Source organism: Cervus elaphus, chromosome 18, assembly GCF_910594005.1.
Source record: "Cervus elaphus chromosome 18, mCerEla1.1, whole genome shotgun sequence".
NCBI lineage: Eukaryota > Metazoa > Chordata > Mammalia > Artiodactyla > Cervidae > Cervus > Cervus elaphus.
The window spans coordinates 33,997,995-34,012,700 of record NC_057832.1 but is presented as its reverse complement, the minus strand read 5'-3'; the positions used below and the strand labels follow the sequence as shown (position 1 = coordinate 34,012,700).

The 14,706-nt window shown below is 37.0% G+C and overlaps 1 protein-coding gene across 2 annotated transcripts in view; it reads left to right on the top strand.

Annotated features, from left to right (window-relative positions):
* The window catches only part of CRPPA (CDP-L-ribitol pyrophosphorylase A), a 435,402-nt gene that overhangs the window by 399,444 nt on the left and 21,252 nt on the right, over positions 1–14,706 (top strand). For both annotated transcript variants that reach the window (XM_043872970.1, XM_043872969.1), the window contains 4 exons: positions 2,804–2,951; positions 4,215–4,317; positions 5,329–7,913; positions 11,361–11,509. The gene's annotated coding sequence lies outside the window, so the exon portion shown is untranslated. The remainder of the gene's footprint in view (positions 1–2,803; positions 2,952–4,214; positions 4,318–5,328; positions 7,914–11,360; positions 11,510–14,706) is intronic.

Below are 14,706 nucleotides of genomic sequence, written 5' to 3'. Positions count from 1 at the left end.
AAGATATTCATAGAAAGTATGTTACTCAATATAAGAATTAGAATATTTTCATTTGAAATGTATTTAAAGAATTGAATGAAGCACAAGCTGAAATCAAGATTGCTGGGAGAAATATCAATAACGTCAGATATGCAGATGACACCACCCTTATGGCAGAAAGTGAAGAAGAACTAAAGAGCCTCTTGATGAAAGTGAAAGAGGAGAGTGAAAAAGTTGGCTTAAAGCTCAATATTCAGAAAACTAAGATCATGGAATCTGGTCCCATCACCTCATGGGAAATAGATGGGGAAACAGTGGTTGACTTTATTTTTTGGGGCTCCAAAATCACTGCAGATGGTGACTGCAGTCATGAAATTAAAAGACATGTACTTCTTGGAAGGAAAGTTATGACCAACCTAGGTAGCATATTAAAAAGCAGAGACATTACTTTGCCAACAAGGTCTGTCTAGTCAAGGCTATGGTTTTTCCAGTGGTCACATATGGATGTGAGAGTTGGACTATAAGGAAAGCTGAGCACTGAAGAATTGATGCTTTTGAACTGTGGTTTTGGAGAAGACTCTTCAGAGTCCTTGGAATGTGAGGAGGTCCAACCAGTCCATCCTAAAGGAGATCAGTCCTGGGTGTTCATTGGAAGGACGGATGTTGAAGCTGAAACTCCAGTACTTTGGCCACCTGATGTGAAGAACTGACTCATTTGAAAAGACCCTGATGCTGGGAAAGATTGAGGGCAGGAGGAGAAGCGGATGACAGAGGATGAGATGGTTGGATGGCATCACCGACTCGATGGAAATGAGTTTGGGTAAACTCCGGGAGTTGGTGATGGACAGGGAGGCCTGGTGTGCTGTGGTCCATGGGGTTTCAAAGAGTCGGACACAACTGAGCAAGTGAACTGAACTGATGGATAATTTTCTATTTTTGAATATTGTGCATAATTATTATTTGAAGCTGGTTATATAAATACAGATTTTTTTAATGTATTAAGTCAAAATATCTGGAAATAATATGAAATTTTATTTGATATTCTTTTATGAGCACTGGTGTGAGATTTCCAGCTTCAGATTAGAACACACACATTAACATTTCATGAAGAAAGGGAAACTTGGATTGTATTTATGATATAACAAATAGTAAAATACATACTAGATAAGAATAGTTCTCTATGGATTTGGCCCACATAGACACATTCCCTGGATAGTTGACAACTACTCTTTTGGAAATTGTGAATATTTTTAAAAAAATTATGTGTATAGTGGGTTTCTTTGTTTTGTTTTAAGGGGCTTTTCTTTTTTTTCTTTATTTTTTTGCTACTATCAGCTCTAAAATAGCATTGGCTATAGCTATAGCAACTGTCAGAATTGGTAGCCTTTTAGGAGACATTTACTAGATGGAGAAATTAGAAGGTTTTTTTTTTGGTCACACTGTGTAACATATGGGATCTTAGTTCTACAATCAGGGATCAAACCCATCCCTCCTGCAGGGGAAGCACAGAGTCTTACCCACTGGATCACCGGAGAAGTCCTGTAGAAGGTATTTATTTATTTATTATATTTAGAAACTCAGAGATGAGATTTTTGCAATGGAAGTTTAGGGGTTCTACCAACAGCAAGTTCTTTCCTTGGAATGACATTATAATACAGTATAGAATCTTGCCAAGGTTTCTTGGTTATTTCTCATAGAAACACTATGTAAATTTGGTGAGTTATGAAAGTAATCTGTAATGTGCTCCAGTTCATTATTATTTTTTGATTATTAGCATCAAGCTGTCATGCATACCTTCTTAGCAATGAATTTAAGTGAATAAATTGAGAATGTGATATATTTGCATTACCACACTAAAGCACAATCTTATAGAATGTAATTTCTTTATTAAAAGTAATAAATAATAAGTTATAATCTATATATGAAAAGTATAGATGAACATTAGCTGTAGCTGCTTGTTTCCTACCATATTATTGGTTTTTGGTGGTTTTATTTTCTCATGGAATAATACCAGTAAGTACACCCAATTTAAGACACAAAGAAGGTGAAGTCCTACTGTTAAAAAAAAATTATTAGCATAAAACAGCATGTCTTTTTATTTTACTTTAATGTTCAAAATAATTTCTTCATATTTAGAAAGATGACATCACATAGCATTATAAGACACCATGTTGCAGTTAATAAAAATTTATTAGTAGATTCAAGTTTAAGAATGATCTACATTTTTCTCTGTGGTATAGCAAGCACAAGGTTATCCTTATCAAAATATCACCCTTATTTATTTATATTTCTATGTAATTTCTTATGAGTAGGAGAAAGTTTGAATTGAGTTAAACCAGATATACAGTGGATTGCATTCAATCTCAGATATGCCCATGGGAATGCTTTGTTCTAAGTTTTCTCATAGAATTTTATAGTCTCACTGTTGTATGCTTACTATTTTTTTTTTCACTTTTGTACATTTCCATCAGACTGTAACCTTCATGAAGGCAAGACCGAACTTGTCTGGTTCATGTTATATCCCCAGCACTTATCACAGAATTACTGTCTCTCAAAACAAGCTCTCAGTTAGTAGTTACTGAATGGATACTTGACTTAGCAAACTACTTCTTAATATAAGAGAAGGTTTTACATTTTTTTTTCCTCTAGTGAATAAACTCAGAATATCTATTCCACACAGATGGCTAAGTAAAACAGAAAAACAATCAAGAGAAAATACAGGTATACGTGGTTTTCTAGGCTTCCAGGTACTTACACCCTCACCTACAGAGTCTGGTTTAATTTTTTAGGCTCTAGGTGTGCTTACTCGACCTTGTTTTTGTAGTTGTGCTCGGCTGAGTCTCATGGCTACAGATGGAGCAAAGGGGTAAAATGAAGCAGGAATTGGAAGAACAGAGGAGAAAAACTGGATTTTTGCCACCAACATTCATCCTTCACTTACCCTGAAGACCATTTTCTAAGACGGAGGCATGGTAGGTCTCCTTAGAAATAACTGGCGAGATTAAGGAACAAAGAATACAAGCCAAATGTCCTGTAAATCGAGGAGCAAGGCTGTCTGATCCAAGCAGACACTGTTATGACATCCTGTACCTGGATTCATAAGATTCCCTATGGGAACCACATAATTCAGGCCAAGGATACCTCTGGAAACATTTGTCATTTGTTCAGCCTTCGAGAAAGGCTTTGTGTTAGACTTGCAGTGAGTGGCATTGACTATTATAGTTTTGGTAAATGACCTAATTGTCGAGAGTAACATAATGTAAATTGCTTATTTCAAAATGGCATTTTTCTGTGCCTTGGTAGCTTCTTAAACTTTCACCAATGTTAATAATTCAATTTGGAGACATGTCTGACTGGGAGAGAATTCTCTCTCCCTAGAGTCACTTCAATCACCTTCCTGGTTGATGGAGCAAAAGTACCCATTTTCAAAAGTGAGCATGGAAATGCACAGTGAATGGAAGAACTGGACGAGGAAGTTGAAGACTGGATGCTAGTCTTCGCTCTGTCACTTAGTATATATGTGATACTGAGAAGGGGAGAGAATGATGGTTCAAAGGGAAGCAGCAGCACCCGTAACACTGTAAGAATCAGAAGTCCTGCACTGAAAATCTGCAACCAGGAGGAAACAAAGATGAGAGGGCTGGGTCCATGTGTGATTTTTATTCCTCTGGCTAAGAACTACAGTATTATTTCTTAAATGAAGTCTGTTGTTGCTTAAGATTGTCAATGAGTGATTTACAAGCCCGGGAAGACTTATCCTAAAAGTCTTTATTGGTTGTTTTCTGTAATGATAATCAATTAAAAATATTTTTACTTGGGCCCTTGACTAAGACAGTCTTGTGGAGCCTAGATGCTGTAGCCAAAAAGAAAAAAACAAACCATCCAAAGCATCTCAGGGCCTTGGTTATAATGGACTTGTTTCTTCACATGGAAGATGAGACCCTCAAAGCAACAATGCCAAGTAATGGAATTGAGCTAAGATTCTTAAGTGAAATAATACAATTTTAAGGGGGAAATTGATGGGAACTAGGAATGGGTTTATAATAATCATTTTAACTAGGAAAGCATGGGGAAATCTCTTAAAACCTCATTTTCTTTTTTTTTTTTTTTAAGCATTTGACCACATACTTTTAACTTTATGATGTTGAAGATTACATAAGCTTAATTTTAGGCAATGCTGTAGCTTCAGTTTATAAGGAATTCAGATGATAGTCTGTTTCTCTTTTTTTCTTTAGTTTTTCTTCAAAGAAAGGAAAGAAGGATCATTAAAGCAAAAAATGGCTTCCATTTATCTCTTACACGACATGAATAAAACAGACCTACCTGGTAGGTCCTCAGGTAAGTGGTTCTGTGGTATATTTTTTAAGTGTTTTCCATATCACACCTACCAGTATTCCTCTTAGAATTATGCTTTAGACATTACTTGGGTTGCAAAAAAAACCCTAATATACTTTTAAGAATCCCTCAAGTTCTTCCTTTCTTGATTTCTACTTCTTCCACTCCTCTGTTATTAAAGCTATTCGAAGAGGTCTCAGTGAATAACCATTGCCATCTTCATATATTTTTGGCAGCCCACAAAATTTAAAACTCCCTTAAGCTTACACCAAAAAGCTAGGTCTTACTCATTTTGTGGCACTGAAAAATGATTACTAATATGATAAATTAAAAAAAGTAACTTAAAGGATTTTTGAGGAGGAATTTTCTTTATCTCTGAAGTTGTTTCCTGATAAAATAAGAATAATCCTCAAAAGAAAAAATATTTTAAAAAAATATTGTGGTTTCATTAGAATTATGGTCCTTGAAATGTGCAATAATATTCTCATGGTCAAATGTTTATTTCAGTGACAAAAATGAGGAATATTGGTGTATTACTCTGCACTGTAAAGTGTGACAAGTTCAGAGTAAGCTAACTGGAAGCTTGGAAACCAAGGATGGATAGATCCTCAGATTTTTATATCAGTGAAGAATTGCATTTGGCTTCTAGTGACAGACTTGTGTGATTTAAATATATATGGTTATACATTTGTTAATCAAAGTATAGAGCTAGGCAGTCACTGAGTTCAGTAGCACATGAGTGTCAGGGATCCTGGGGTAAATTTCTTAGCCTTCTAGCAGCCATCCTCAGGACAGTACAACAGGTTTTTGAGAAAGAAGAAAAGAAGGGGTTTTTGTCAGCTTAATAAACTTTTCCAGAGGTCTCACCCAACTGTATATTACATCTTCCTTATGAGATATACTTTCATCTTACTGTCTTCCCTACGAGCAGTTGAAACTGTAAGACAATCTCTTCCACGTCTCTCTCCTAGATTCTGGTGGATTTCGAGTAATTTTGATGTTCTTTCTTTATAGATGCCTCACCCTGATCTCAGCCTTCATCTGTACATGGTGTTCTGCTTTTATCTTCCCATAGTGTCTGACTCTTTGCAAATTGCTCATTTTATGAGAACACCATTCATATTGGATTAGGGCCCTAATGACTTCATCTTAACTTGATTACATCTTCAAAGACCCTTCCCTAATGAGACCATACTGGGAGTTAGAACCTCAACATATACTTTTGAGGGAACATAATTCAATATGTAACAGTTGGTATGCAAATTACTTAATCAGAAAAATGAAACTGCAACCTCCACATTGCAACAACCTTTTTTTTTCCTTCCTCCATTTATGAAGAAATGATATACTATAGGGATGGATATATAAGCATTTTAAGTGCCTACTAAGTAGCATACATTGGAAATACTACTTTTAGTACATTATTATGAAAATATATGGTAAGTCTAGATTACAGGAGAGTTGCTCCTGACTCTGAAGATAAAGATTTACTTCACGTTATAACCGTACGATTAACCAGTGTTCACCGTAACAGCTCGCTTTTCTCAAAATAACACTTTTTTGAAATTTTTTTCATTCCCAAATATACTGAAAACTATATACTAAATCAATAGTACATTTCCAGAAAAAGACAGAATTGCCACTTAGTTTAGTTAACATAATCATTTCTAATATCTTTTGCAACAAATTCAAATTGAGCACCATGTTTGGATTAAACAAAACATTGTTGTTCTGTGTTAGTATGCCAGGGGAGAAGATGTAGCAACTTTTGAATCTTTAGTCTCTTCTGTACATATTTCCATGTGTCTCCATATGTTCCATTGTTTTTAGGTTTAGCCTTTATATTTGTCACAGTCTTAAGAAAAATTCTTTTCCAGGATTTAATTGTGCCACCAAAAAGACAAGGTCAAGGTGAACTCTGGTACCTGTGAATAGGAGCTTATTTGGAGTAGGGTCTTTGTAGATGTAATCAACTTATGATAAAATATAATGGAGTGTGGATGCTCATCAAACAACTGATGTCTTCCTAAGAAGAGGGGAATTTGGACACAGAGTTTGAAGACCATGGGAAGACAGAGACAGAGAATAAAATGATGCATCTACAAGCCAAGGAATGCCAAGGATTACAGGGAATCTCCAGAAGCTAAGAGAGAGGCCTGGGACAGATTCTCCCCTGGAGACTCCAGAAAGCTTGCCAAGACTTTTGGACTTGATTTTCGAACTTTGGCTTACAGAACTCTGAGAGAATTAATGTCTGTTGTTTCAAACCACCCAGCTTGTGCTAGTTTGTTATGGCAGCTCTAGGAAACTAATGTGTCCAGTACATCCAATTGTGATGTCAGATTCCTGTCTGAAGATAAGCACCACCCGCCATCCCTGAAGCTCTGTCTGCCTCAGTGAGTAAAGTAAACTTCATCACAGTCGGTGTTCAAACTTTGTTTTACCTTCACACTGCTGTTTGTGTTTATTCACCCTGGTTATATAAACTTGTTTTCATTGTTCACTTGAGATACATATATACATTCCAGTCTATAAAAATTTTTTTGAGTATTTTGGATTGGAAACATATATCTTGTAATTTCTCTTTAAAATTAAGGAACTTTGCTTTCAATTTATGACTTTTCACTTTTAGGGCAAGGTTTCAGGAACAAAATTAATTAAATGAGGCATAGAGTTTACTATTAATATATGATTCTGATGATCACCACCTGAATAAAGAAAAAAGATATTTCTAGCAAGAATGAGGTAAGTGGTCATGTTGGTTTCCTGGGAAAATAATAATGTGTTCTTGGAAGCACCACTAATTATTCATAAATTTATACAGGTATTTTTAAAAGAGAGAGGGAGCACATGAATTTGTCAGGGAGAGAAAAGAGCAAAGCAGGAAATGAGGAAGATGTGACTTATGGAAAAGCAGCAGTAAGAAGAGGCATGAAAATGAAATGAAAGTCGCTCAGTCGTGTCCGACTGTTTGCAACCCTATGGACTATATGTCCAGTGAACTCTCGAGGCCAGAATACTGGAGTGGGTAGCCTTTCCCTTCTCCTGGGGATCGTCCCAACCCAGGGATGGAACCCAGGTCTCCTGCATTGCAGGCGGATTCTTTATCAGCTGAGCCTCAGGGGAAGAAGAGGCAGTGAGAAGTAACTGAGAAAGTATATCTTCACCACCATTCTTGCTCTCTGACAACTTTAGTTTTCAGCTCTGCTTATCAGATTTATTTTTTAGGCTTTCATATTTCATAATTTATTATTAAAAAATAATTGCTAATCCCCTCACGTCTTTCGATTGTTTGTTCAGACACCACCTTGTCCGCTGGCCCACTGACCGCTCACCTTCTGTGACCTGACACCCGCCCCAACCCCTGACTCCGGAGCGCTCTTCTCCTCTTCCTCCTATTTATCTTATCATCATGCTGACTGCCTTCCAGGGAGATTTGTAGTTTACTTACTGTTTTTATCTCAGTCTGCCTTCACCTCCTCCTCCCAAAACAGAAGCTCCTTGAATTCACATATCTTAGTCACTGATGAATCCCAAAAACCTAAGGCAGTGTCTGGTGTATAACAGATGCTCAATGGTTACTTCAGTTTTTAAAATGAGTAAGTTTATTTTCTTTAAAATTAATAACCTGAACCTGTCGTGGCACTTACAGGACTATGTTTTACTCGGTATATATGTGTGTGTGTGTATTTGTGTGTATGTGTACGTGAGTAATGAGTAAAACACATCTATATCTATATATATATATGAAATGAGTGAAAAAGTGAAAGTGTCAGTCACTCAGTTGTGTCCAACTCTGCAACCCCAGGGACTGTAGCCCACCTGACCTCCCTGTCCATGGGATTCTCCAGGCAAGAACACTGGAGTGGGGTACCATTCCCTTATCCAGGGGATCTTCCCAACCCAGGGATCAAACCTGGGTCTGCTTCATTGCAGGCAGATTCTGCAACTATATATATATGTATGTATATATATGTATATGTGTGTGTGTGTATGTATATATATGTATATATTTGCATATTGGACTGGGAGGTTGGTGGCGTGTGTGTTCTCATTTTATCACTTGACATGGAATTACATGTGTTTAAAGAGGGGTTGTTGCTTGAGCTGATGCTTGCCTCCTGAATGTCTCTATAACATAGTTTAGTAAGATGTTAACAAATCCCAATGAAACACATCTGCTCTATGGTTGTCTCCAACTCCTGGTCTCTTCAAACTTTTAAAACTGTCATGGACTATTGGAAACATGACTGCATTTGAAATTAGTTCAATAAAACAGTAGTTGCAGATGCATCATTAAGGGTTTAAAACCAAATTTTCAGCCAAAGAGAATGGCTTGTAAATGTCTGGCCATTACTCCAGTGGTGCAGAAGGAAGTTTTCTGGCAGTGAGGGAAGTGGGGCTCCCTGCTCGCTGACACATAAATGACTAAATTCGAGAGTTTTCTTCATGTGTCTGCTCACCAGTGGCGGGGATGTGTAACTGGATGCTAGTATTGCAGTGCACTTGTAGGTTAAAATCCAGGAGGTGATGAAAGACAATCTATGGTAATAGAATTGGAGGAACTCAGGGGATTGGATCAACCAGGTACAGGCTTACTGCTCCCTCTTTTTCACTTATATAAGCATTTTTCCCCCTACAGTCTAGAAAGTACAGTGCAGTGCTTTCCAATTTAATTGATGGCCCGGTCTGGCATAAGTGATTCCACATGGTGGCTGACGAATGACTCTTGGGTTAGCCCCTCCCCTTGTTCAAGAAATAGACAAATTAGCAGACTTTTCTCTCTTCTCTACAGAACTATCATTCGCACATCAGTTTATCTATCTTAGATGAAATTTTAAATATTTTATAAACTGGTGAAACGTCTTGTTCTTGGTTTTGGGGGAAACTGGAGTCTCATAAATAGAACTGTCTTACCTTCTCGGTCATGGGGTTGATGGATAGTTGAAGGGAAAGCAGCATCCTGGGTTTTTCAGAGGCATGTCTCTGCTTAGATCAGATTATATGGTGACTTGCAGTGTAACTATACTAGTATCTCTTTACACAAGAAAAATTTCTTTTAAATAACAGTATCAATTTGGGGTTGCTCAAGGGAGTTAGTAGAAAGGCTTAGAACATGGCAGTAGTAATATATACTCACAAGGTCAAAAATTCTCAGCTTGAGAATGGTTCAGTGTGCTCATCCATCACTTTCCACTTTTGCTCATGTAAAAGAAACACACCCAACCAGTTGTAAGTTTAAACTACTGTACTAGCATGATCAGGCTTTAAAAAAGTATCAAATATGATCAGGCTTTAAAAAAAGTATCAAATCCCAATTTACTATTGTCAATTCACATAAAGATATAATCTTTATTTGTAGATATTTCTGATTGTGTTGTTCCCAAAGCTCAAGGACAGATACAAACTGAATGGCAAGCAGTGCCAATCTTGCATATATATCACAAATGTCACCTAAAAATTATAATGCACTATGTATAATTGCCCAGTTAATTTTATATAAAAACACTGATTAAAATAATCTGAATTTACCAAGAATCTGACAAAGACAACTGAGAGGAAACAAAGGTTTCTTTAATCTACTGGGTAGGCTAAAAAAAAATAATAATAATCTACTGGGTAGGCTAGATTGGAGAGATGGCTTTTACAAGATTCTTAGGAAAATTCACAGTTGAGGATTCAGAGCTGTGATGCTCAGATGAGGACAGCTGATACGCACGCATGTTACTGAAGCCAAGTGGTGGGAGGATATACCGCATCCAAGCTGTTTCCATGAGTGCACAGGCTCTAGCTTTTCTGGCTTGTTTTCTCAAGACTGGAGAAGACATCACACATTCTTTGGAAGCTGAGTCCAAACCAAAACTCCACTAGATCTCCTGTCCTGCCTCTGTGTGGTCTGGGTGACCCACTTTAGCTTGACAGAGCTCTGGGAAATTTGATATGTCTACATCCAGTTTAAGGGTTCCTCCTGGGTGGTCCTTAGCAGTTAATAGAATTTGATTCTGGGGCCATCATGTGAGATTCAGAGAAGTCCAAGAATCTGGGCCTGGACAAGATCCAGTCTGTTAAGAATGGTGATTACTCCTGAGCATTTCAATATATAAATTGGCAGAACTAGAGCTGTTCTGGGAGAATGTACAGATAACATCAGACACACCTCACCAGCCGTCTGCAGCCATCTTGCTTAGCATCTTCCAAGGCAGAACGCAAGGCGCCATGTTTTCAGATTGAGCAATAACTAGGCATTAAGGCCACTGCTCAGAACTTTCCAGGAATGGCTTTATGACTAGAAAGACACAAAGACATTTGCTTTAATCTATTTAGATTCAATGACTTCTCCAAATAATATGAATCTTTTTATTGAGTGTAATTGCTTTACAATGTTATGTTTCTGCCGAACAGTGAAGCAAATCAGTTATATGTATACCTCCACACCCTCCCTCTTGAGCCTGCCTCCCACCCCAACCTCCATCCCACCTCACCCCCATCCCGCCCCTCTAGGTCATCCCGGAGCACCAAGCTGAGCGCCCTGTGCATACAAGCAGCTTCCCATGAGCTATCTATTCTACACGTGGTAGTGTATATATGTCAATTCTTAATTACATGTGCATTAATAAAAGAATAGAGATGTGTCCAATCTAGAAACCATTTATATTTTACTACTAAAAAATAATGGGTTGTGGAAAGAGCATGTGCTTTGGAGACACCCAGGCCTGAATTTGAATACTCACTCCCCATTTACTGGCTGAGAAACTTGGGGTATTATCCCAAGAGCAGAAAATATCAAGGATTATTCAAAAAGTGTTCAGGTATATTTGTATGTGTCAGTCTTTTAAGAAAACCAACAATGTTTCAATTGTAAAACCTGCTTAAAATTGCAGGCTGCCTCTGGTATCTGCATGGCAATCACCAGCATGTAATATAAATGTATATTTTACATATTTACCTTGCTTCCTCCCTGTCTCCCCTTCCACTTTATCCCTAAAAGTAAAATTTGATTATTTCAGGAATTTATTGTCTGATTTTGTTTACCATTGTATCCTCAGGAACTGTAATAGAAATGTGCATAGCATCAGCTGAAGTATTCTGATGGTGGCAGAAGTGGCCAAGGCCTGACGGGTCCTTTCTGCAAATGGTGCTCTGGGAGTCAGTGCTTCAGGCCCACTTAAGAGTTCTCCTGCCCTGCAAAAATTTGGTAAGTACCAATTAATCTTTTTCTGTTTAAAACTGCTTAAGTTAGGTTCATTTTTCTGAGATTGGACCATGGTTATAATTTAGTAAAGTGATTATTCAGAAATAGCAGTTCTGTGAAATTCCGAGTATAAAGGCAGAAGGGTGGGGATTACTTTGTTCTTCATTTCAGATCTAAAGAGAACATTGAGAATCTAATGTAACTCTATGGCAGACTGGGGGAGACACAAGAGCCCAGGGTCTGACTTCAGCTTGTTAAATATAAAGGTCACAAATGAGTAACTAGCTGGCAGCTGACAGACAAGCCAAGAAGAGGGGTTGTTGTTTAGTTGCGAAGTTGTGTCTGACTCTTTGTGACCCCATGGACTGTAGCCTGCCGGGCTCTTTTCTCCATGGGATTCTCCAGGCAAGAATACTGGAATGGGTTGCAATTTCCTTCTCCAGGGGCTTTTCCGCACCCAGGGATCAAACCTGCATCTTCTGCACTGGAAGGTAGATTCTTTAGCACCGAGCCACTAGGGAAACCTAAGGAGTGGGGAGGCAGGGATTCTTGTGCTTAGAAATTCTGAGTAAAGACAGACACCTGAGTGATCCAATCCATACCATATATGGGCCATGCATGAGAAAGAGTCTACATGGGATCATCTGTAGGTTCAGGACTCTCTGAAGGGGAAATGTGATCTCAAGGGAGATTTACTGAAGAGGCCCAGACCCTGAAGCATTCTCAGTGACTATAGAAGGAGTATTAACCAGCCAAATTGGTAAGCAACCCACCTCTTCCATAGAGATGGAGATTTCTGAAGAACCTAAGAAATAGTCTGAGAGTCAGCTCTATCTGAAGCACACAGGGATTACCGTACCAGCTCCGAATCACACAAAAATTGTCTTGTTCTCTTTGCTTCCTTCTGCTCCTGATGGCTGCCAACAAATAGTTGCCTCACCCATTTACTAACTATGGTTTGTGCCTCATCTCTCTTCTCTTCTGCATGACAGGCCCTAACAGGGGGATTCAGTTTTTATTTCTGAATGGGAATAGACTTTCTGAGGGAGCTATACTTGGAGACTCAAGGTAACAAGGGAATTTATTATTCACAGTGACAAATGTTTTGTAATAGCATACCATTATAACTATTCAGAGTTAAGAGATCCCTTTTCTACTATTATTGAACTATACTGAAAGTCAAATGAGATTTGAGAAGCAAGAAAAAGAAGCCTGGTTAAGGGAATAGAAAGGAGAAAAATATGCAAGAATGGGGGTGAGATATGATACGTAATTAGAGGTGTGATTAAAATAGTCATAAAACAATAATAAAGTATGTGTGAAGATAGTCCTTTGCAACAAATCTGAAAACCTTAGACATAGGTGACATACACGCTTTTCTAACAATTTAAATTTCTAAAATCATCATAAAAAGTTTTTGAAAATAATCAAAGTGATTGAGAAGGTTAAAAATCTGCCATTAATAAAAGCCACTAAGACCACTGATTTTCACAGCTGGATTACATCAAATCTTCATAAAAAACAGATAATTCCTATGTTATTTAAGTTACTACAATCCACTGGAAAAAATTCTTAATATGAAACCTTATGAAGTTAGCATATAAAAACAAAAATGTAGCCCAAACTCCTATGTAAATACAGATATAGAGATCTTTGTAAAATAAGAGATAGTTGTAATATCCAGAAGTCCATCAGTATAATGACTTACATCAACCTATTTAAAAAGTCATTTGGTAATACCAGTATATTATGAAAGAATTATATGAATTAATAGGAATAAAGTATGACAAAATAATAAACCTAAAATTAAACAAATCATTAAGTTAGAAAATTCTCATTGCAGTTAATATGAAAAATTAGATGTAGATTTGTACTGCTGCTATTGCTTTGGAATGGTAATTAAAAATATATTAGTATAAGCATTAGAAAATAGATTTTTTCTAATGACAATATTAATCTAGAAACTCAGATTCTAGTTAAAATCAGATCCAATGAAAAACAATGGAGAATTTAAGATAAAAACAAAATAAATATGTTAAGACCAAAAGCGTTTGTTTATATTATCTGTAAGCAAATGGCAATGAAAATGGAAAGATACTCATTTATAATAAAGAGTATAATATTTTTATAGATAATTTCAAAAAAGAAAACAAAGGACATATATTAAAAAAACCTATGAATCTTATTCATAGACTACTAAAAGACATAAAACAATATTTAAACTATGGAAAAATACACTGTGATCTTGGATGGGAAGAATTAATATAGTAAAGATGCCAGTTCAAAATTATTCAATAAATTTGAGGCACTAATAAATAGAACTTCATCAAGGTTGGTTTTAGAAATGGATACAATGATATAAAACTCCATTTGGAAGAATATATGTCTGAAACAGCCAAGTTAGATACAGGAGAGTCAGAAGCTGTGAAATATGCTTTACACAGCAGACTATAAAGTCGCTATAATAACATCAATATGGTATCCATAAAAAATAGAGAATCTAGAAAATAAATGTGTGTATATGAAACTTTCATATATGGTAACATTAGCTACTCTGTGGGAAAAGAAAGACTTATTTATTAAATAGAGATGACAATTAGCTGTTTAACCAGAGGAAACTAAGTTGGGTCCACTCATATGTGGGAGAATTAATATAGTAAAATGCCAATGGTCCACTGTTAGTGCTGTTCAAGGCTGTAGCCACCAGGCACAAGTGTTATTTACATTTAAATGGAAATTAATCTAAATTAAGTTAAAAATTATGTTTCTCAGCAGCTTTAGTCATATTTTAAAGTGGGGCTAGTGTTTATTGAGTAGTGTAGATTATAGAAGGTTTCCATCTTTGTAAAATATTTTGTGGATAGCAGAGATTTCTCTCTTTTTCCATATAATACTTCAGTTCAGTTCAGTCGCTTAGTCGTGTCCAGCTCTTTGGGATCCCATGGACTGCAGCACGCCAGGCCTCCCTGTCCATCACCAACTCCTGAAGTTTACTCAGACTCATGTCCACTGAGTCTGTGATGCCATCCAACCGTCTAATCCTCTGTCGTCCCCTTCTCCTCCCACCTTCAAACTTTCCCAGCATCAGGGTCTTTTCAAATGAGTCAGTTCTTCACATCATGTGGCCAAAGTATTGGAGTTTCAGCTACAGCATCAGTCCTCCAATGAATATTCAGGACTGATTTCCTCTAGGATGAACT